Source organism: Pseudophryne corroboree, chromosome 6, assembly GCF_028390025.1.
Source record: "Pseudophryne corroboree isolate aPseCor3 chromosome 6, aPseCor3.hap2, whole genome shotgun sequence".
Taxonomy (NCBI): domain Eukaryota; kingdom Metazoa; phylum Chordata; class Amphibia; order Anura; family Myobatrachidae; genus Pseudophryne; species Pseudophryne corroboree.
In genome coordinates, this window is record NC_086449.1 from 774,460,113 (window position 1) to 774,483,127 (window position 23,015).

At 47.8% G+C, this 23,015-nt stretch overlaps 1 long non-coding RNA gene across 1 annotated transcript in view; it reads right to left on the reverse strand.

Annotated features, from left to right (window-relative positions):
* Positions 1-12,156, reverse strand: part of LOC134933467 (uncharacterized) — a 101,267-nt gene extending 89,111 nt beyond the window's left edge. The window contains exon 1 of the long non-coding RNA XR_010179711.1: positions 11,902-12,156. This is a non-coding gene — a long non-coding RNA (uncharacterized LOC134933467). The remainder of the gene's footprint in view (positions 1-11,901) is intronic.
* Positions 12,157-23,015: the final 10,859 nt, after the last annotated feature.

Below are 23,015 nucleotides of genomic sequence, written 5' to 3' on the forward strand. Positions count from 1 at the left end.
ACCTCAGATGGCAGATATAGACGCCGACACGGATACTGACTCCAGTGTCGACGGTGAAGAGACAAATGTGGCTTCCAGTAGGGCCACACGTTACATGATTGAGGCAATGAAAAATGTTTTACACATTTCTGATAATACGAGTACCACCAAAAAGGGGTATTATGTTCGGTGTGGAAAAACTACCTGTAGTTTTCCTGAATCTGAGAAATTAAATGAGGTGTGTGATGATGCGTGGTTTTCCCCCGATAACAACTGATACAGGTAATTTATAAAATGTTATTGGCATTATATCCTTTCCCGCCAGAGGTTAGGGTGCGTTGGGAAACACCCCCTAGGGTGGATAAAGCGCTCACACGCTTGTAAGGGCTCTACCCTCTCCTGAGATGGCCGCCCTTAAGGATCCTGCTGATAGAAAGCAGGAGGGTATCCTAAAATGTATTTACACACATACTGGTGTTATACTGCGACCAGCAATCGCCTCAGCCTGGATGTGCAGTGCTGGGTTGGCGTGGTCGGATTCCCTGACTAAAAATATTGATACCCTAGATAGGGACAGTATATTTTTGCCTATAGAGCATTTAAAAGATGCATTTCTATATATGCGTGATGCACAGCGGAATATTTGCCGACTGGCATCAAGTCTAAGCGCGTTGTCCATTTCTACCAGTAGAAGGTTATGGACACGTCAGTGGTCAGGTGATGCGTATTCCAAACGGCATTTGGAAGTATTGCCTTATTAAAGGGAGGAGTTATTTGGGGTCGGTCTTTCAGACCTGGTGGCCACGGCAACAGCTGGGAAATCCACGTTTGTACCCCAGGTCGCCTCTCAACATGAGAAGACGCCGTATTATCAGGCGCAGTCTTTTCGTGGACAAGCGGGCAAAAGGTTCCTCATTTCTGCCCCGTGACAGAGGGAGAGGAAAAAGGCTGCAGAAATCAGCCAGTTCCCAGGAACAGAAACCCTCTCCCACCTCTGCCAAGCCCTCAGTATGACGCTGGGGCTTTACAAGCAGAATCAGGCACGGTGGAGGGCCCGTCTCAATGAATTTCAGCGCGCAGTGGGCTCATTTGCAAGTAGACCCCTGGATCCTTCAGGTGATATCTCTGGGGTACAAATTAGAATTCGAGACGTCTCCCCCTCGCCGTTTCCTAAAGTCGGCTTTACCGATGTCTCCTTCTGACAGGGAGACAGTTTTGGAAGCCATTCACAAGCTGTATTCCCAGCAGGTGATAATCAAGGTACCCCTCCTGCAACAGGGAACGGGGTATTATTCCACACTGTTGTGGTACCGAAGCCGGACGGCTCGGTGAGACCGATTCTAAATCTAAAATCTTTGAACACTTACATACAGAGGTTAAACTTCAAGATTGAGTCACTCAGAGCAGTGATTGCGAACCTGGAAGAAGGGGACTACATGATGTCTCGGGACATCAAGGATGCTTACCTTCATGTAAAAATTTACCCTTCTTATCAAGGGTACCTCAGGTTTATGGTACAGAACTGTCACTATCCGTTCAGACGCTGCCGTATGGATGGTCCACGGCACCCCGGGTCTTTACCAAGGTAATGGCCGAAATGATGATATTCCTTCGAAGGAAGGGAATTTTAGTTATCCCTTACTTGGACGATTCCCTGATAAGGGTAAGATCCAGGGAACAGTTGGAGGTCGGTGTAGCACTATCTTAGGTAGTGTTGCGGCAGCACGATTGGATTCTCAATATTCCAAAATCGCAGCTGGTTCCGACGACTTGTCTTCTGTTCCTAGGGATGATCCTAGACACAGTCCAGAAAAAGGTGTTTCTCCCGGAGGAGAAAGCCAGGGAGTTATCCGAGCTAGTCAGGAACCTCCTAAAACCGAGCCAAGTCTCAGTGCATCAATGCACAAGGGTTCTGGGTAAAATGGTGGCTTCCTACGAAGCAATCCCATTCGGCAGATTCCACGCAAGAACTTTCCAGTGGGACCTGCTGGACAAATGGTCCTGGTCGCATCTTCAGATGCATCAGCGGATAACCCTGTCACCAAGGACAAGGGTGTCCCTCCTGTGGTGGTTGCAGAGTGCTCATCTTCTAGAGGGCCGCAGATTCGGCATTCAGGACTGGGTCCTGGTGACCACGGATGCCAGCCTGCGAGGCTGGGGAGCAGTCACACAGGGAAGGAATATCCAGGGCTTATGGTCAAGCCTGGAGACATCATTTCACATAAATATCCTGAAGCTAAGGGCCATTTACAATGCTCTAAGCTTAGCAAGACCTCTGCTTCAAGGTCAGCCGGTGTTGATCCAGTCGGACAACATCACGGCAGTCACCCACGTAAACAGACAGGGTGGCACAAGAAGCAGGAGGGCAATGGCAGAAGCTGCAAGGATTCTTCGCTGGGCGGAAAATCATGTGATAGCACTGTCAGCAGTATTCATTCCGGGAGTGGACAACTGGGAAGCAGACTTCCTCAGCACGACCTCCACCCGGGAGAGTGGGGACTTCACCCAGAAGTCTTCCACATGATTATAAACCGTTGGGAAAAACTCGACAGGTATTGCGCCAGGTCAAGGGACCCTCAGGCAATAGCTGTAGACGCTCTGGTAACACCGTGGGTGTACCAGTCAGTGTATGTGTTCCCTCTTCTGCCTCTCATACCCAAGGTACTGAGATTGATAAGATGGAGAGGAGTAAGCACTATATTCATGGCTCCGGATTGGCCAAGAAGGACTTGGTAACCGGAACTTCAAGAGATGCTCACGGAGGATCCGTGGCCTCTACCTCTAAGAAGGGACCTGCTCCAGCAAGGACCCTGTCTGTTCCAAGACTTACCGCGGCTGCGTTTGACGGCATGGCGGTTGAACGCCGGATCCTGAAGGAAAAAAGGCATTCCGGATGAAGTCATCCCTATCCTGATCAAAGCCAGGAAGGATGTAACCGCAAAACATTATCACCGCATTTGGCGAAAATGTGGTGCGAGGCCAGTAAGGCCCGACGGAGGAAATTCAACTGGGTCGATTCCTACATTTCCTGCAAACAGGAGTGTCTATGGGCCTGAAATTGGGGTCCATTAAGGTTCAAATTTCGGCCCTGTCAATTTTCTTCCAAAAAGAACTAGCTTCAGTCCCTGAAGTTCAGACGTTTGTAAAAGGGGTACTGCATATACAGCCTCCTTTTGTGCCTCCAGTGGCACTTTGGGATCTCAATGTAGTTTTTGGGTTCCAAAAGTCACATTGGTTTGAACCACTTAAATCTGTGGAGTTAAAATATCTCACATGGAAAGTGGTCATGCTGTTGGCCCTGGCCTGGGCCAGGCGCGTGTCAGAATTGGCGGCTTTATCCTGTAAAATCCCTTATCTGATTTTCCATTCGGACAGGGCGGAATTGAGGACTCGTCCTCAGTTTCTCCTTAAGGTGGTTTCAGCGTTTTCACCTGAACCAACCTATTGTGGTGCCTGCGGCTACTAGGGACTTGGAGGACTCCAAGTTGCTAGACGTTGTCAGGGCCCTGAAAATATATGTTTCCAGGACGGCTGGAGTCAGGAAAACTGACTCGCTGTTTATCCTGTATGCACCCAACAAGCTGGGTGCTCCTGCTTCTAAGCAGACTATTGCTCGTTGGATTTGTAGTACAATTCAGCTTGCACATTCTGTGGCAGGCCTGCCACAGCCAAAAATCTGTAAATGCCCACTCCACAAGGAAGGTGGGCTCATCTTGGGCGGCTGCCCGAGGGGTCTCGGCTTTACAACTTTGCCGAGCAGCTACTTGGTCAGGAGCAAATACGTTTGTAAAATTCTACAAAATTGATACCCTGGCTGAGGAGGACCTGGAGTTCTCTCATTTGGTGCTGCAGAGTCATCCGCACTCTCCCGCCCGTTTGGGAGCTTTGGTATAATCCCCATGGTCCTTACGGAGTCCCCAGCATCCACTTAGGACGTTAGAGAAAATAAGAATTTACTTACCGATAATTCTATTTCTCGTAGTCCGTAGTGGATGCTGGGCGCCCATCCCAAGTGCGGATTGTCTGCAATACTGGTACATAGTTATTGTTACCAAAAAATCGGGTTATTGCTGTAGTGAGCCATCTTTTCTAGAGGCTCCTCTGTTATCATGCTGTTAACTGGGTTCAGATCACAAGTTGTACGGTGTGATTGGTGTGGCTGGTATGAGTCTTACCCGGGATTCACGATCCTTCCTTATTGTGTACGCTCGTCCGGGCACAGTATCCTAACTGAGGCTTGGAGGAGGGTCATGGGGGGAGGAGCCAGTGCACACCAGATAGTCCTAAAGCTTTCTTTAGATGTGCCCAGTCTCCTGCGGAGCCGCTATTCCCCATGGTCCTTACGGAGTCCCCAGCATCCACTACGGACTACGAGAAATAGAATTATCGGTAAGTAAATTCTTATTATATCACACTAGTACTGCAGCCGGACAGGTATATATTATGTAATGACGGACCTGCTGGACACTGTCTGTCAGACTCAGCACTGCAGACTCCTAAAGTAAGCTACTAGTATCAAGAAGATAGAAAAAAAAAAACCACAGGTAGGTGGTATACAATTATGGATGGACGAGCGACTGCCGACACAGAGGTAGCTACAGCCGTGGACTACCGTACTGTGTCTGCTGCTAATATAGACTGGATGATAATGAGATAAAATTAAAATATATATATATATCACACTAGTACTGCAGCCGGACAGGTATATATTATGTAATGACGGACCTGCTGGACACTGTCTGCAGAATGCGTTTATAAAAACACCACACGACGAGTGTTTAACTTTTTCAGGCAGACAATCACAATATACTGGTGGTCAGCAGACAATCACAATATACTGGTGGTCAGTGGTCACTGGTCAGTCACACTGGCAGTGGCACTCTGGCAGCAAAAGTGTGCACTGTACTTAAAATATGTACTCCTGCTATAACTGCTCCCCAGTCTCCCCCACAATTAAGCTGTGTGAGCAGTGAGCACTCAGCACAGTCAGATAATGATATACAGTATTACATATGTTGCAGCACACTGGGCTGAGCACAGATATGGTATGTGTGTGTGACTGTGTATCGTTTTTTTTCAGGCAGAGAACGGATTAATTAAACTGGTGGTCACTGGTCACACTATCAGCAGCAAGTAGTACTCCAGTCCTAATAATATGCTCCCCAAAATTAGTGTCTCTCTCTAGTACTCTAGTCTAAACGGAGAGGACGCCAGCCACGTCCTCTCCCTATCAATCTCAATGCACGTGTGAAAATGGCGGCGACGCGCGGCTCCTTATATAGAATCCGAGTCTCGCGATAGAATCCGAGCCTCGCGAGAATCCGACAGCGGGATGATGACGTTCGGGCGCGCTCGGGTTAACCGAGCAAGGCGGGAAGATCCGAGTCGCTCGGACCCGTGTAAAAAAACCTGAAGTTCGGGCGGGTTCGGATTCCGAGGAACCGAACCCGCTCATCACTAGTTTAAACTAAAGTTGGGTGTCTTTAACCAGGGACACTGTTCCAAAACCCCAGCTATGTAAGCCTGCAGACAGAAGTAGTGAGCTTACCTTGCCACAGGCTTCTGGGGCCTGCTCCAGGGTTAAAAGGAGAAAAGAAAAAAAAGGCTACCCGGGGCTGCCTGTGGCATGTTCCTAGCATCGTGGGAACTACAGATATTTTAGTGTTAAAGCTGGGGATTTTAACCAGGAACACAGTTGCAAAAGCCCAGTTAAGTCTTGTGTAAGACCACAGTTGGAAGCGGTGAGCTAGTCTTGCCATAGGCTCCTGGAACTGCTCCAGGGTTTAAAAAACAATACAAAAACAAACAAATTGAATTTGAATTCTGCTTGGTTACCTGTGACATGCCTTTAGGCCCTAGGAACCAGAGATTTTCAGTGTTAAAGTTGGTTGTGACACACTCAGAAGTACTTTCATCTTGTAGACTGAATCGGACATACAAGCCTAATAGCCTACTGGAAAAGCCTGGTATAAATTGCCAGGCAGAGTGAGACTGAGGGGGAGATGTGCTAAGCAGTGAAGTGTGGAGAAGTTGCCATGGGTAACTAGTCAGCTGAATTTTAAAGTATATAAATGTTACTACAATGCTGATTGGTTGCCATGGGCAACTTCTCCACTGGCTCCCCTCCAATTTATATTTTTCAATGCTTAGTACATCTCACGCAGACTAATACTGTTCCAATTATGTTCACTTACACTCGGGTTCCTTTCTAAATCAGGCCTACATCGACCAATACATGATCAAAGCAGCTTAACCTCAGTATTTTGTCACAGCTGGCCTCTGCATCACCATAAGAATGCACTCAGCACACACATTCCTGTACATGCTGGCAATGCATGTAGCAGTGTGCAGGGATGGATTGGCCATAGGGTTCGTTAGGAAGGTTCCCGGTGGGCTGAGGTGAATGTGAGGGTCTGTTTTGTTTGTTGGCATGTGAGGGGTGCTGGTTACATGGTATACCTCTTGTGCTACCCATGTGAGGCTACTTATACAATTTATTTATCTTTTATTTATTTTTTACAGGGCCACTTTCCGTTCCCAGTGTGCCCCTGCTGGGGTCCACACTTTAAAACTGACACTAATACATCTGTGAGGAAACCAGTGGTGCTTCAGGGCTGCTTCTCCTCCTGTCCCTCCTCCCCCATCACCTGCTCTGTGTAGGTCATAGACTTACCACTTTCCAACTCGACCACTGAAAGGGCCATAACGGAAGTGGTGTTGCCCTGGAAACAGTGGAAGAGAAGGAAGGGGTCAGCACTGCGGATGGTCACTTATCAGTCACTTGCTGTGCAGCACAGCCCAGGTATATGGTCTGTTAGAGGGATGCATTCAATTTGCCGGCTGTCAGGATACCGATGCATCCCGGCCCACAGGCTATTCCCACTCGTGGATGTCCACGACACCCATAGAGTGAGAATAGAACCTATGGTGATTGCAGGGAGTCACCAAGCCCACAGCGTGGCCTCTTAGCACTTGCCCCACTGCTGGCATTCTGGCGGGCTGGATGCCACTGTCAAGATCTTGACAGCCACCATCCCACCTGCTGACAGAGCCGGCCATAGGCAAACTAGGCAATTGCTATACCTAGGGGCATCAGCAGCTTCTGCTGATTAAAATGATATGCGGCATGCCTATATTCTGTATGTAGCATTTCATATACAGCCACAGTCTCACACAGTATATAGGCATGCTGCATATCAGTTTAATCAGCAGAAGCTGTTTGTGCATCCTAGCCACATAGCAATGCAAATAAGATGCATTTTCATAAAAAAAAATGTGCCTGACGTTAGCATTGAGGCAAGATTTATGAGGACACATCTGTATCCAAGCAGAGGTCACAGTGTTAGTGGCAGTGTGAGTGCTGTGTGCATGTGAGTGGGTTGGTTGTGCAGTAGTGTTCGGAATATGTGTAAGGAGTATTGTGTGTCATGTAAAAATGCATTAATAATGTGCAACACATGTGTAGGGGGCACTATGTGTGTCATTATGTGTATAATGGCATTAATAATGTGCAGCATATGTGTAAGGGACATTGTGTAAAAGGGCATTAATAAAGGTTGTTGTAAGGTGCATTATGTTTATAAGGACATTATTAATGTGTCTCATATGTGTAAGGGGCATTACTGTGTGGAATTATGTGTATAAGTTGCTCTATGTGGCATTGCGTATAGAAAGGGCACTACTGTGTTGTCTAATGTGAATAAAGAGCAATAGGGTGTGGTATAATGTGAATAAGGAGCAATTCAGTGTGATGTAATGTGAATAAGGGGCACTACTGTGAGGAGTAATGTTTATAAGGTAAAGTGATGCTGTGGGATGTAATATGAATTATGGACACTATCGCATGATGAAATGTGAATAAAGTTGCAGTATTGTGTGGCGTAATTGGAATTGGGGTTACTATTGTGTGGCCATGCCCCTTGCCAGCAAAAACACACCCCTTTTTGGGCTATGCGCCAAATGTGCGAACTGTTACTATTTGAAATATAGGGGGTACAAACACCAAAATAAGGACTGCTATGGGTGAGGGGTGATGGTGCTGGTAAAGAGGTGCAAGGTCAGGGGCGGTACCAGCAGTGGTGCTAGGGGGCACCAGCCAAAATCTTGCCTAGGGCATCATATTGGTTAGGGCTGGCCCTGCCTGCTGGTAAATAGTATGTAACCCGTGCTAGATTGGGGGGGGGGACTATTCAATCAGTGATTTCCCCCCCTACCTGGAACTGTCCTGTGCTCCTGGTGCCCCAATCTGCTCCTGCACATTGGCTGTGGGGGACCCAAACCAGTGTGATACTGTTACGCCATTACACTGCTTCCAGCTGTTCACCAGGATGGCTTCTAATAGGAGCCTGACTACTGGCAAGAGAAAAATGGTAAATTTGCACAAAAATTATAATTTTCCCATTGTGAATTTACATGAAAAATATCACATTAGCATTAAAAATGTGGCTTCAGATAAATTTGCCCCTAAGCCACGTCACTGATCACATTAAACTGCCTAGTGCCCCCAAATGAAACCTTGCCCATACTGACAAGCCTTATCAACACTTATCCACTAGTTCCTGTTCTTCAGTAAGGATGTGTTTGGCTTTAACGCCTTCTGCTCTTTTCTTGTCTCTGGGTTCTGGCCGGCTCCCTACTATATATCAGCCACAGAGTCCAGGCGCAAAACAAAAGGGGCCTAACAACTACTCAACCTATGTCAAGGGTAAAATGTCAAGAGGAAGCAGCAGCTCGTGAACGCCAGTGGAAAAGGCCTGGTCTAAAGTGTTTAACATGGGCTGCCAGTGTAATTACAGTAGAAGTCATTGATAGGTGGTGCCGAATGTCTTATGATAAGATTGTTCATAGTATGTAACATGGAACATCTACGAGGTTTGCCTTTATGACGCATGACCCAAGAAAAATAAACCGTGTAATCATGTCCTCCTCCCAGAGTATGGTAGACCACTAACCATAACAATAATGAAACAACAACACTGAGATGTGCGTAAGGGGAAAGTAAGGTCCGCTTTATTTATTTTTGTCTAATTAAACTAATAGAAAAATTAATCAACTAACTAATCTAAGAAGAAGGATAGACAGACAAAGTATGGTGGTACCGAACGACTGGCCCCACAGTGCAAGATCACCAACTGCCACTCCATACACCGCACTTAAAAAATGGGAGGTGACCAGCCAGCCCATTACCACGCCCTAGGTATCCACCTCCCTTCCCAAAGACACAGCATGAGGACCACCTGGACCGGTGGTGCCGCTGACCCCAGTATTGTAGAAGCAGTCTAAGCCATGTATTGTAGGGGAGATCACCTCAAGCTCCATAGACAGATGGCGACTGCAACCGTTCTTTCTTAGCACAGCCAAAGCTGACACCAAGCAGATAAACAAAGGAAACAGAGAGGGTGGGTGGGATACAGACAGGGCCGGTGCAAGGATCCTCAGCACCCTAGGCAAATCCCCCCCCCCCTCCACCCCAGCTGAATTTTCATCATGATGCTCAAAAAACACAATCTCGGATCACCACAGTAAAATAATGCATATGGTGAAATAATCTTGCATAAAAAAAAAAAAAAAAAGATTATATATATATATATATATATAAAGTGTCAATGCAGCCGGCACTCCCCTTGCTTATATAACATCTGCTCCGGTGCCCTCCATCGGACAAAACATCCAATAATAGTGAAGAAATCTGGCGGCACTCAGGAGACTGTTCAACAAGTGCTTAGTTTAATGGAATAACATCCAACATCCAACAATTGTTTCGTGGCCTCCGCCCGTCGTCAGGAGGCCCGAAACAATTGTTGGATGTTGGATGTTATTCCATTAAACTAAGCACTTGTTGAACAGTCTCCTGAGTGCCGCCAGATTTCTTCACTATATATATATATATATATATATATAAACACAAATAATGAAGTCACAAGCAGTAAGGCTCGTGAGTGCCTCTTCGATTCATCCAATATATAGTGTGTATGTATGTATATATACACACACACACACACACACACACGCATACACGCACACACGCACACACGCACACGCGCGCTTTAGTCTATCCCTGGATTTTTTTCCCAAAGTCACAAACAAAAAAAAGTATACACAGAACTAGGGAGGCGCTGCTGCAGAACCTCTTGCCGGTCACATGACTGACAGCCAGCTGAGGTGCGTAGCCAATGTTGTCTACTCCTGATATGGTGCATAAAATGTATAGTATTAGTAAGAATTCAGGAGACTGCACAAGTTTTGTGTATGTAACATCTGTGGCCATAGAAGTGATAGGCACATATACATTTTGACATAAATAATCCCCCAATGGTGGGTGCCAGCAGTAAATATGTAAATACATAGGCTACCTGCCTGTAGGCTTATCATTCCTGCTAGCTATCAGCTTCCTTGTGCAGACTAGTTTAGTTCATCTGATACAAATAAAAAATGAAACAAACAGATTTCTTTATGCAAGCACTCCCTCTAGTGCAGGGCCGGCTGGGAGGAGGAGAGGAAGATCAGCCGCAGGGCTGGTGCTAGGGTTTTCTGCGCTTCCCTGAAAACTATAATTTTGCACCCTCCCTTAACTCATAAAGGGACAGCGTGCTGCAAAAAAGGGTGTGTGGTCTCACAAGGAAGGGGCAGGGCAGGGACGCTGAGGGGGAGTTAGAGGGAGGGTGAGGGTAGGGACGCTAACGGGGGGTTAGAGGGAGGGTGAGGATAGGGATGCTGAGGGAGGGTGAGGGTAGGGACGCTGAGGGGGAGTTAGATGGAGTGTGAGGGTAGGGATGCTGAGGGGGATTAGAGGAAGGGTGAGGGTAGGGACGCTGAGGTGGATTAGAGGGAGGGCGAGGGCAGGGACGCTGAAGGGGTTAGTGGGAGGGTGAGGGCAGAGACATTGAGGGGGATTAGAGGGAGGGTGAGGGTAGGGATGCTGAGGGGGATTAGAGGGAGGGTGAGGGCAGGGACACTGAGGGGGTTAGAGGGAGGGTGTGGGCAGGGACGCTGAGGGTGTTAGTGGGAGGGTGAGGGATGGACGCTGTGGGGAGTTGGAGGGTGAGAGATGGACGCTGAGGGGGGTTAAAGGGAGAGTGAGGGATGGACACTGAGGGGGGTTAGAGGGAAGGTGAGGGATGTGTACATAGGATGCAGTAATCTGTGTACCTAAAACATACTTTTCCTGACATATGCTTTCTTTGGAATTTTATTTAAAATTATGTGTATATAAATATGTGTGTATGTGTAACATTAAAAAATATAGCTCTATTAGAATAAATGAATGCTTTAAATCTATGTGTGGGATTTCTGACAATTAAACTTAACATGTAGTCTATATGCTATGCAGAGAGCCCCCGACTGTCACTTACCTGATATTGGCTGAAGCAGTGCCTCCTCTCCACTTAAGGGACAGCTGTCACACGTGGGTCTCTATCTCTGATGCCTCGTCTCCACCTCCTAGTTATTGCGTGACGCTCCTCCTCGGTTAGTCTTTGCAGGGGGAGGGTCAGGCTTTGCTCTTGGTGTGACATCATCATGTCACACGAAGCAGCTACCCGTTGACTTAAAGCAGCGGAGGCGGAGCTCGGGGCGGGACTCAGGGCTGATAGTCTCCTCCTGGATTTAACTGGGCAGGCGGCGACAGCAGAAGTATATTTAAAATTTCTGTGATATGGGCCAGTTCAGTTCAGATTCAGGCCAGTGCACATCCGGACCCCCTTTAGTTTCGCCAGGCACAGTGACGTCATCGAGAGAGGGGGAGACGGGACGCACTCTTGATGCTGCTGGTGCCGCTACGGCCTGACATGCAGGCAGAGGCTGCAGCAGCTACAGTGCACATCAGCAAGGTAGCAGAGCAGGGAGAGCGCCTCCCTGCTTTGCAGACCTTGCTGACGATCAGCCGGTGGTGGGAGAAGAACTGTCCGCTGCTGTAAATCTTACCATCCCGGGTGAAGGTGCCGCCCCCGTCCTCTAGCAGCTCTTCTCCTTACATGACTTGTCAGCGTAGATAGGGAGCGGATCTTCTCCCTGGTCATCGCGGCAGCAGGGAAGGGGGAGAGCAAGCGATGCCAGGGAGGTGGGGACAGGACATCCAACACGGTCACCGGGTGAACAGGGAGCGGACGCCTCGCATCCCTCCCACTGCTTCCCCCTCACCCCATAACCCTACTTCACAACAACAGCATTAACCCTTTCATGCATGGAGCAAGACACTCCCTGGCTTGGGTGTTTAGTTAACTCCCTTCATATAAAATGCACTCTGTCCTAATTATTTTAAAGCTAAGGTGTCTGATGGGAAAACACTACGGGGGGTATCCAATTAGCCCCGATGCTGTTTTGGGTTAAAAACGGTCGGTTATAACGATTAATGACCGATGGTCATTATCACGGTATCCAATTAGAGGCCATTTTTTTATTGATGGAATTTGGACCTGCAATCGTGCGATAACACATGGGAATGGGATGAAGTCTCCAATCCCATGCTCTGACAGGACACTTAGCGCGGATTATGCTTTGGGTGCTTGAGGCTTAATACATCTGTCCCAAGGCAGAAAATGTCTCAGTGCTTGTTGTCGGGGGTGCAGCAGTCTGTTGCCACAGTAAACTCAGTAAGAGTTAAGATGTGATTCCTGGTGTGGCGATCTGTCTTGTCTCAGATGTTGATGTTTAATCACACAGTGCACAAAAATAAAATAAAATAAACATACATGGTGCATGCAGTTGGTTCAATAATATATAAACCACTGTATGTGTGTGTGTGTAACACGTTATCCACTAGATGGTGCAAGAGCACCTTCTCCCAACAGTATGTATTTTCAAATGGGCAATCATTTATAAGGCAAAATCAGGTTGGCTCTGCCTAGTACATACTGTAGATTCCACTTAAAAAAAAGTACAAGTTCGGACGTAATCTTGGAGCTCTGGCCATCTCGCACTGCATGACATCCGGCCCAGTGAATTTATTTAGCGCAAATAAAATGCCCATCAACAGGCACAAAACAAATACATCAACCAATGTTAAAATGACCAGTTCCTGGGGCACAGGCTGCCTACCAGATAGTAATGGAGATGGGGCATATAACAATGGATTGGAAGTCCCAGACCCCCTGCAGTCCAAACATCAAACAGCCAATCTCCAGCGTGCAGGCAGGGTTGGACTGGCTCACAGGGGAAACCACCGGTGGGCCCTCCTCTTCCACTAGGGATCAGGTTCCAGACTCTATACCAGTGTACTTGAATTATGCATTATACATATGTTACATTATGCTTCACAATAATTTGGTTTATTATATATTAACCAAGGGGCACAGAACATGTACTCTGTAATGGTTAGCCAAACCTCTGTGGTGGCTGGCCACTGGAGCTTGGCCAAACCTCTGTGGTGGCTGGCCACTGGAGCTTGGCCAAACCTCTGTGGTGGCTGGCCACTAGAACCTGTCCAAACCTCTGTGGTGGCTGGCCACTGGAGCTTGGCCACACCCTTAAGCATGGGCCCCTACAACAGCATCCCCCATACCTCCCAACTGTCCCGATTTACGCGCGTATCGGCCAGTGTTGGCCTTCGTCAGGGAGTCCCTGACGAAGGCCAACACTGGCCGATACGCGTTGGAGCATCACAATAAGTATCACAAAAAGCTAAGAACATTCACATCATTCAAATCAGAGCCAGATATCCAAGATTAAGAGGAGGAGGAAAGTACGTGGAGAGAACCGAAAACCATCGAGACCTCACTGCGGTCACGTGATCGGGACAACCCGGAAGTGAGGGAGGACGCCGGGTACAGCTGAAGCAGAGACATCGGAGGAGACCGCTGGCGGAGAGAAAAAAGACAGAGCAGAAGCGAGCAGGTAAGGGACTCTGTAGGAGAGGAGAAGGCAAAGCGGATAGCCCTATTAGGGCTAGAAGCATTCCCCTTCTCTCTCTCCAAGACAAAAAACCGATCCCCTGTTGTCTAGAGAACCGCAGTGCGCTCACCAGAGCGACATCGGGGTAGATCAGGACACAAAGGAGATACGGTTTTGTCCGGAGTCCTTATTACCTTGAGCACTAACTCTGTCCCACTCCTCGCACTGCCAGTGGTCACCAAGGGGTACCCCACGCCTCAGATCTTGGATTCCATCATTAAGAGGACATTAAACTCATCATCATTGTCATTATATTGGCTCTGGACTATCCACTTATCAATCTAGGACACTATTCCACTACCTAGGTGGGACGCCACATATAGGAGTGGAGCACTAGCACACCCATCTGAGGGTGTTATTTTACAATTGAAGGTACTGCTTTATCCAAAGCAGTACATATTTTTTTCCCAGACCCCCCCCCCCCCCCCCGCCCCCTTCTCTGCATACAGCAGATGAAGACTTTGTCACTGCAGAAAATAAAACACGCATTTTTTCTAATATATACTGTTTATTGGTATTTGATTATATATTGCCAGCATCACATTACAAAACATCATTTGTTCATAGTGCAGTATTTATTGGTCACTAACCATACACTTTTAGCAGGCGCACTTGTGAAATTTCTTGTATCACTGCTATTTATGTGGAGTCTCTAGAGGTACTCCAATAACAAGTTGCTGCCCAAACTCACCTGAATATCCACATGCACAAGCGCCAGATACTCCGATTGTCCATTAGAACTGAAATTAGATCGGTTTACAATTTAAAAACTTTGGCCCAGTCATTATTGGGCATCTAAAATTTTGCAAACTCCAGAAACTGAAATATTTTGCCAATTGCTTGCGAGAACTAATGTCATCTTCAGAAGTTGGGAAGAGGGCTTCCAGTGGATCCCTCTGCTTCCTCCACATTCCGTGATCTTTGGCCGTGTGCAAGTGTGACCACAGGTGACGCATGTGCAGTTGTCCGGGTCATCTTTGGCATCATTGCTACTTCTGATTATGGGGACAGCTGCTATTCGGAGCTGCTGTCCTCCCCACATCGGAGCAAAACGAAGTTGCTCAGTTAATTAAGTATCCACCACTGCAACTCAAGGCGAATTAGATACTTAATCAGTGGGAGCCATCCGCATGAACAAGCCCCTTTATATCTCTTGAATATTTGATAAATCTACCTCATAGGGGTTTATGTATCAAGCCGTGAAAAGAGTGGAGGCCTTGCTTGAGCCATCAACCCATTAGTCTTTAATGTACTCTCTCTGGTATAGGTCACAATAAGCTGTAATGACATGCAGGTGATGCATTTCTCAGGGTATAGTCCTCTTTGAGGCATATTTAAATGATTTTATTATCAGAGATAAAACACAACATAAGCGCTCTTAGTTGCTATGACAAAGTTTTGAGGATGTAGTTAATATTCCGGCAGCGGTATCCCAACAGTACATATTTGGGTTAGGGTTTAGGTACTGGTGGGAGGGTTAGACTACAGGAGGGGTGAGTTACTTAGTGTTAAAATAATCACCAGAATTTACCCATGTTTTGAATGTCGGGATACTAACCACAAGCTGTGGACCAGGATTTTGTACCCAAACCCTGGTTTTGGTGCTAGAAATCTCAATCTATATCTTCTTACTCTTCACTCATACCACTTTCAGACAGAAAAGTCTGAGAGTACTAGCAATTACTCCGCATTTCAATGCCGGGTAGTTTTGCCAGGACCTACCTGACCCCCACCCTCCCCATTTCACACAGGCGGAGACCGAAATGACAGAAATGGGAATGGAGAGAGTTAAACCTCCTGTGATGGGTGTGGACCAAATTGTTATGAAAGGTTATTACAGCCAATGGTAGATAGGGGAGGGATCAGCATATATAGGGATGTATAGGTCATCTAGGGGTCTCTTTTAGTTTGCCTTCTAGCTGGTGAGTGTTTCTCAGTTTTAGAGCATTTCATTAGTGGGATTTAACCAAGTTAAATTGTCTGCGGGTTAAGAAGTTTATTATAGTTAGGCAACAGTGTAGGTTTAGCTTAGTGTCCGCGTTATTTTCCCTCCTGCTCCCCCTCGCCTTCCAGTGCATTCCTGTGAGGAAAGGTGCTGCTTACATGGCCGCCTCTCGCCCCCACCGTTCAGCCGGGGCTCCATCTCGTTACCGCTCTGAGGGCGGGGAGGTGAGGTGGCCGGGCCTCGGCCTGCACCTCCACCTCCTGAGGTGCTGGAGTCGCGGACCCGCGGGCGCACGCCGAAGCTCCCGGACCCTATTCCCTTCCGCCCCCCTTTTCAAGGCCGCAGGCAGATGCTGGCCGAGGGTGGCGGGGCGGGCGGAGTGCGGCGGCTGGGCAGGGAAGGGCTGTCGCCGGGGCTCGGGCGGCGGTGATCCCCACTACGGGCCGGAGACTGTCTGTAAGCGGCGGTGCGCGCTCACTACAGGGGACGCGCGCGGCCGTTCGCTCGGCTAGTGGCGCCGACCACGCAAGTGTGCGCGCAGCGGCACCACAAGGTTCCAAGTCTCCTCTGCAGTCTCCCTTACAGCCGGAGTCCGGCGGGGGGGCATATATCAATAGCCCCATAGGATTGCCTTCCCTGCAGCCGCCGGGGGCAGCAGCAGTGGCAGCTTATTGGGTGTGCGTGGGCGCAGGGCAGATGGGGGAGGCGAGGGGCAGAGGAGCAGGCAAGAGCACGCAAGGGGGGCCAGTGGGTCACCAGGGGTGCAGGCAGACTATTTACCGGTGGGGCCCTTCTCAGCGCCCACCAGACGACAGGCCAGTAGGTGGAGGGTGGCTTTCGCGGGGGCCTCCCCTGGTCGTGGCCGCGGGGGAAATGCTTTCCATATAATAATGCGACCTGTTCCTTCGGCAGGCAGTGTCATTTTCGACACTCATGCTTGCAATGCGGCGGCTGCCACCCGGCCTCCAACTGTTTTAAGGGGAATCGTCAAGGCCCAAGGGGGGGGGAGGGGGGGGGTAAGCAAGGCTATGGTAAACCCCCCCGGGAGCGGGATCGCTCAACAGGGCTCCAACGTCAATTAAGTTGGATGCCATGTCCAAGTGGCTGGGATGGTATCCCAATAGGCGGGACGCTAGTTTTTTGTTTCAAGGTTTCAAGTTTGGTTTGCGCCTGCCGGTTGCAGGCGAGGTGAAAGTCAAGGCCCTCAATAATCTTCAATCCGCTCGCACCTTCCAGTCAGTTTTGCGCGAAAAAGTTGGGAAAGAAGTGCAACTGGGTAGGATGGAGGGCCCATTTCCCCTGCCCCCATTGGATGAATTGGTCATTTCTCCAGTGGGGGTAGTCCTCAAGAAGACTCTGAGTGGTTTTAGGCTCATTCAGCATCTTTCTTACCAGTCAGGGTCGTCGGTCAACGACGCAATACCGCCAGAACACTGTTCGGTGGTGTACCAGTCGTTTGACGAGGCACTGGGGATTGTTCGGACTTACGGCCCAGGAGTACTGATGGCTAAGATTGCTGTTGAATCCGCATTTAGGTTGCTCCCGTTGCATCCGGGCTCATTCCGTTTTATGGGTTTTCGGATCGGAATGGAATATTTCATTGACAAATGTTTGCCGATGGGGTGTTCCGTTTCCTGCTCATTCTTTGAAAAGTTTAGCACATTTTTACACTGGTGCGTGGAGTCTTCTACGGGAGGTCATGGGGTAGCACATTACCTTGATGATTTCCTGTGTGTGGGCCAGGCGAATTCACCGCGCTGCAGCGATTTGTTGTTCTGTTTTATCACTTTGGCGTTCCTGTGGCCGAGGTTAAAACGGAGGGGCCAGTCCCCTGTTTGTCGTTCTTGGGGATTGAAATCGACACGGTGGCAGGCTCATGCCGCCTTCCTCAGGCCAAGGTTTCTAAGCTTCGCGAGGTGATTGGGCAGTTCGTGGCGTCATGCAAAGTTACGCTGTGGCAGGAGCAGTCTTTGCTGGGTCTCTTGAACTTTGCTTGTCGGGTCATCCCGATGGGCAGGGTTTTTTGCCGAAAGCTGGAAAGGTCGACAGCAGGGGTGTGCCAGACCGCATCATTTCATTCGCTTGTCCTCCGAGATTAAGAGGGATTTGGCCGTTTGGGCCTCGTTCCTGGAGGACTTCAACGGGGTGCGTATCTGGTTGGCCCCAACGATTGACAATGCTGGATTACAGCTATTTACCGACGCGGCGGGTTCCTCTGGGTTCGGTTGCTACCTCGAGGGATCTTGGTGTGTGGCCCCTTGGCCGGAGGGATGGTCTCGCAAAGGTTTCACTAAGGACCTTTTGCTGCTAGAGCTTTTCCCCATTATGGTAGCCCTGGAGGTTTGGGGTGAGCGCCAGGCTGATCGCAGCATTTTGTTCAGATGCGACAATCTGGGCGTAGTGCATGCGATCAATAATCAGAGGGCAAAGTCGCTGGTGGTTTTGAGGGTGCTTGCGCAATTGTTGCTGACATGCATGCGTCGGAATGTATGGTTCCACGTGCAGCATGTTCCGGGAATTGAGAACGGAATTGCCGACGCCTTGTCCCGCGGGCAGTGGGAAAGATTTCGGCTGTTGGCACCTGAGGCCCGATGAGCGGGGGTTTCAATGTCCCGGTTATGTCTGGCAGGTGATCGGACCAGACTGGAGGGCCTAGCGATGCGATCAGTGGCTCCGAACACGCTCAAGGCTTACGGTCAAGCTTGGAGCGAGTGGGAAGAGTTTGTCCGAGGACGGGGTCAAGAAGGTAAGAGCGTGCATCGGATGATGCTTTCTTTTATTTGGCAGCTTTTTGTCACGGGTAGGTCCAGAGCGATGGTGTGCCGGTACTTAGCAGGGATTTCATTTTTTAATAAAAATGAAGGGTTTTCCCGACGTGACAAAGAGCAGGCTTCTTGTGAAGGCGATGAAAGGGTGGGCACGTGTGGCGCCAGCGCTGCCAGATAGGCGGCGCCCTATCGATGCGGCCTTGCTACCAGCTGTCATCGGTGTTGTAGTCAGTGTCGCATCGTCACTTTTTGAGTCGCTATTGTTCCAGTTGGCGTTCTCCATGGCTTATCACGGAGCCTTTCGGGTTTCGGAGCTGGTAGCGCCATCTAAATGGGCAGATTCGCGCATGCTTCAAGATGGCGTGGTGGTGGGTGAGCTGTTTTTGCTGTGCAGACTGCGTTGCTCTAAGACGGACCAAGCAGGTAGAGGACGATGGGTCACTTTGGTACCGTCTTTAGAGGAGAGCATTTGCCCGGTGAGATTGGCATTGAGATATGCAGCAGTTCGGCCCGATGTGAGGGGGTCATGGCTGCTGCACTATGAAGGTTTACCATTGACTAAATATCAATTTCGTTGGATGCGAAGTCGCTGTCTGGCCGGCTTGGGCCTTTCACCCGCTGCTTTCAGTACGCATGCTTTCCAAATCGGGGCTGCGACAGCGGGTTTTTCCGTTGCGGAGATTCAGGCGGTGGGGCGCTGGAAGTCTTCCAGTTACAAACGTTATATTCGCCTGGTTTCATGAATTTTTCTGTTTTAACAAACGTTAATAAGTTACTGTTGGATGTTTAAGGACGTCATTGTGCAGTTTGTGTCGGTTTGTCTCCCCTGTTCATCCTACTCAGGGATTAGCTACTCGCCGCTGCCAGTAGCGGGGGTCTGGAGTTCTTTTGCAATTTTTTGCCTGACCCGACGGACTGAATCTCAATTTACTCAATTCGGCTGATTAGTTCCAATACAAAGTCCCTCAGCAGGTTTTTTATGCTTTCACCTCCAGCTGAGTTCTTACATGTTTTTCCCATTTATTTTAAACCCCACCCACCCCTTTTTTATTTTGCTTTATTTTATTTTGATCTTTCCCTTTGTGCTTTTATGTTATGCTTCGATTGGCTTGAAGCTTGTTTAGAGCGGCTAGGCCATGACTCAATAAGAAATGAAAACCTTTTTTCATTTGGCAGATCCTTCAGGGTAAATGCATGTAATAAGCTCATGTTAGGATATTTACTAACCTAAAATTTTTATTCCTTTCCGTCACTTTAGGTTGGGTGGAAAACGAATTGTCAGTATGGGTAGTTAGCCACTCTGTTTACTGGGCAGCCAGGTTTTTGGCCACGGAAGGGGCACAGTTTTTTCCCCGGGCTCATGGTGTTTGTTGGCTTGGAATATGGCAAGATTTGAAGAGTAGATTGGTCAGTCAAGTCAGGGAGGTATGGAGTCCCTAGGGTTCTGGTTGTCCACTTGGGTGGCAACAATCTGGGGAAGAGGACATCTTTAGAGCTGAGATGGTCCATGATGGAAGATCTGGCCAGAGTGGCCGCAGTTTGAGCCAGCTGTGTTTTGGTGTTCTCCATGATGGTGCCAAGGTTGCGTTGGCGAGGAGTGGTGGATGGTCAGCCTATTGATGAGGCCAGCCAAAAGGTGAACGCAGCAGTGGTGAAGTGGGTATTGGCCCACGGAGGGAAAGTGGTTCGCCACCCTAGGATTCGGTTCCGTGAAAGTCACCTTTTTCGGCCTGATGGTGTGCATTTGTCCAAGGAAGGAGTGATGTTTTTCCTGGAGGATCTGTTTCAGGAGTTAGGTTGAGGGTATGGTGGCAGTGCAAAGACTCTGTGTTAAAGTCTTTCGCTGTTGGCGGAAAAAGAACGGCAGGTTCTAGTTTGACTTGTTAGTCACAGTTTTTACAGTATTGGTGTGGTTTAGGTGCACTCACCTCCATTGACTTTTAATGCTGCTAGATCACCCATCAGGGTGGGTAGTCAGTGTGGAGGTCTGAGTTGGGCACCTATTACCCATGTATGGTTTTTGTGGTAGATTAGGATTGTTTGAGTGTTAATGTTTCTGAGGTTTTCAGTGTTGTAGCAGTTCTTTTTTCTGCCACCATAATTCAGTGGATATTACATGCTAATTTAATATTTCCTTTACAGGTTTTTCTAGTGGTTAGGGTACATTAAATAGCTAACAATTTTCTGCCAAATTCAAGTCTATTTATTAGTATTAAAAGGTATAGAATGTTTTACTGTTAGAATGGAGTTCCACACATTAGCATTAGGAGGTTTAAAGCAAATTACCAGGTCAAGAATTTTGACCCAGTAATTTGTTAATCAACACTGGTATTTGGTCTGCGTGAAAGGGTCAACCCTTTCACACAGATAAAGGACCAGTGTTTTTCATGAAATTACCAGGTGGAACTGCTTCACACAGTAATTTCAGTCTGAAGGGGGTATACAAAACACAAGGGAGAGAAGTGTTAGAGGCATGCCTCTCCAGCTGCACCCTATGTATGTATACTGAATAGCCAGTCTGTTCTCAAGGAATACAGACATATCTTCCTTGTACTTTTGTTGCTATCTCCTGTTGGTATGTGTCACAAAAGGGGCACAGCTAGGGTTACCATCTCATCACTTTAATTCTGGACACATTACAGGTTCTGTGGCCAGTTAAAACCAAATGAAATGGAGTCTTGGAGAGCCAGCCACAGAACCTGTGTACAGTAATTAATATGTGTCCAGAATTAAAGGGATGAGGTGGTATCCCTAGGCACAACAGTTGTCAGAGTGACAGGCCACAAAGAGTCCCCAACCATGATGCTGGGTTCATTGTTGAACAGCAGGTACATGGTGATGCCAAAAGAGGCAGCAATAACCCTGCATTACACTCACTGTGCCAGTCAGTTTTCTTCACTATGTTTGAGGCTTGTAAAGCAACAGCCTGATGGCGAGTACTCTGGATTGTGTAGGGTGAATGTTGAGCATAATGCTAGGTGCAAGTGTGATTATCCAGGTGTGCACATTTAAATCCCAGCTAACAGCAAGGACAAGTGATAAACCATCTGAACTGTTTCAAAGTATCTAACAGACTTTGTAACAGTTTCCAAGTAAACTAATAAATGCAGATTTAGGTTCTCTTTTAATGGGGTGTGGTATACAAAGTCAGTTATTAGGTAGCCATGAGTTTAGTCAACTTGTTTTTCTTCTGTATTAGCACATGGAACCCCAATCAGTGTACCACTACGCTCTGCCCAGGTCACTATCCCACACGGATGGTAAAGCATGGAAAAATTGAAATGACTTGAAAACTCATGTTGACTTTGACAACCTAATGCATTTTGACCATATGGCGTCAATTTATCATACAGGTCCCATTTTAAATGTATGGCTCTATTATGTAGTAAGATATAAGTTTATATATGCACTCTTTGATAAGAATGTTCTCATTGAGAAGTGTTCTGTAGACAGAGTCCTGCTGGAGAAAAGCACTTGTATATACATAAAATGACTAATAGCAGTAGTAGTGTACTGTAAATACAGGTATTATGCCTAACCTCATGAGCAATGTACTGCACACGTTTATTGTACTGTTACACAGTAAAGTAAATAGCTGCATAGGTTGGTGGTCACACCTCCCTGCAGACTGGGTCCTAGTGCCTGCAGCATAGGAGACCAGAGTTCTGCTCTCCCAACACAATATGGGTTGTTACTATACAAGTTTGTTGCCCCTACAGAAAACCCCTTTACTAGAGGGACAGTCTAAAATTGTAAATGAGTTACTGCAGCCCTTGTATTCATTCCAAAAGCTGGTCATGTGATCTCCGGCATTATGTCACTAGTGAATATGCCAGCTAGCTAAGTCACACCACTGTCAAGGTTGAGCCAACTGTTGACTCATTGCTTTGGCTTAGTATTTTCCCAGGTCATCCTATTCTGAGTATCAGATCCCTTACCATGCAAGACTTTACAACCAAATATGATGGCAAAATAATGCCAGCATCTCTGCATCCATTCACTAGTAAAGAATCAGAGTAAGTCAGTCAGTCAGTGTTAAAAAGGGACACAAGGTAACCCTATTTCTCCCCCATCATCAGTTTCATTCACCCCAGCCTCAGAGCTGGCATTACACTAGTAATGTATCAACTGTCCAAATAGCTACACAGTAGGAGACTGAAGTACTCCATATATGGCAGCAATAGTATCAAGACAACCCTTCCGTTGAGTCTTATGGGAACCAGGCGTCTATGAGAAACAGAATTCAACCATGGGAACAATTTAAAATTGAGGGTTAAAGTCCATCAACTACAACTGAACTATTGAAGAATGTCAGGGATCTATGAGTTGCTAATTCATACAAACATTCTCAGAGACTGAAGCATCATAAGATCCATGCTGTAGGCTCACTGAACATGAAACTGCAGAACCTTCACACCAAGACAGCTCCCACAAAG